We start from the raw sequence: 1,252 nt of genomic DNA on the forward strand, positions 1-1,252 counted from the left end.
CGTGGGTGAGTGCCAGTTACGCCCCCACATTCCTCTATGGGGCAGGTGTAAAACAGGTTCCTCCCGGTGAGGGTGGTCGCCCGTACCCTTCCTCGCACCTAATGGCCTTGACTTTACCGTAACAGAGTTCCACACCCAGCGGAGGTTGAGTGGGTCTTATATAGGGGTATTAAATTATAAATCTCCTCCAGGGGTTAAAAAAATCAAAGAATTTATTAATGTTTTATTAGGTAAAAATCACAAATGATGTATAAGAAGTTAATTATGGCCCCTATCCCTCTCCCCCCTCCACCTCCCCTTCCTCATCTGAGTAGAATTCTGACGTCTCCCCATCCGTGGTGAGTGGGGGGAGGTCTTGACCCCCTCCCCCCTCTCTTGGGGGAGTGGGGTGAGTTGGCTGGTTGCCTTTTGGACGACTTTCCTTCTGACTCTCATCTGAAGTGTTCTGGAAAGAGATGGGGAAAATAATTTATAGGACTATATCTTTTATTTGAAAAATATTCTATTTCCTCTAAGAACAGTTAGTACATACCTCTCCCCCTGCAGGAGCGACCTTGTGTCCTCTACAGCAGGCATCATCAATTAGGGTACGTAACAGCATCTTGTTTGGGGCAGACCTTCCTCGTAGAATTACTACTCTACAAATGTGGACAGGTCCTAAGAATTGCACTGAAAAAAAAAGAAGAGGTAAAATAGAGGTTGAGCAAACTTTCTATTGTGGGAAAAAAAATAAATCTTTACCAGAAAGTGAGGGTAATACTAACCAGGCCCTTCAAGGACTTCAATCTTCCCTGCGTGTGTTTCTGGGGAGACGCCTTCCATTTGTAGGATAAGGGGGATGGGGGTCTTCTAGGGAGGTTGTGGGGTGAGAGGTGTTTTATATGGGGGTAATCCCCCTGTTAGGTGGGTTGCCTAGCTAACAAAAATATTCTCTACACCACCTATAAGAACCAACCCTTACTCCTCTACAAAATGTCCTAACACAGTGATGTTTCATAGGAAAATATCGTCTCGCATAAGCGAGGGCTCGTTTATCATTTAATTTTAAACTAACGCTTGAAAATACATTATGTAAGTAATGTACTGTTGAAGGCAACCCCAGGTGACTCACCCTATGGACGAACATACGCAATACAGTCCACAAGCAAGGGTAAAATCACTCTGGAGTCTGTAGCACATTCCAAACACCTTTGTTATTGTGTTAGTTTTAATAAATCCTTGAAAATAATGTCCATAAGTAACCGCCGACATT

The 1,252-nt window shown here is 43.9% G+C and overlaps 1 long non-coding RNA gene across 1 annotated transcript; it reads right to left on the minus strand.

The window, feature by feature from the left end:
- Positions 1–210: 210 nt before the first annotated feature.
- Positions 211–1,003, minus strand: LOC138356588 (uncharacterized). The gene is made up of 2 exons (XR_011224548.1): positions 533–1,003; positions 211–445 (listed from the first exon to the last, which is right to left on the minus strand). It is a non-coding gene; the product is annotated as an uncharacterized lncRNA (long non-coding RNA).
- Positions 1,004–1,252: the final 249 nt, after the last annotated feature.

Source organism: Procambarus clarkii, chromosome 7, assembly GCF_040958095.1.
Source record: "Procambarus clarkii isolate CNS0578487 chromosome 7, FALCON_Pclarkii_2.0, whole genome shotgun sequence".
NCBI lineage: Eukaryota > Metazoa > Arthropoda > Malacostraca > Decapoda > Cambaridae > Procambarus > Procambarus clarkii.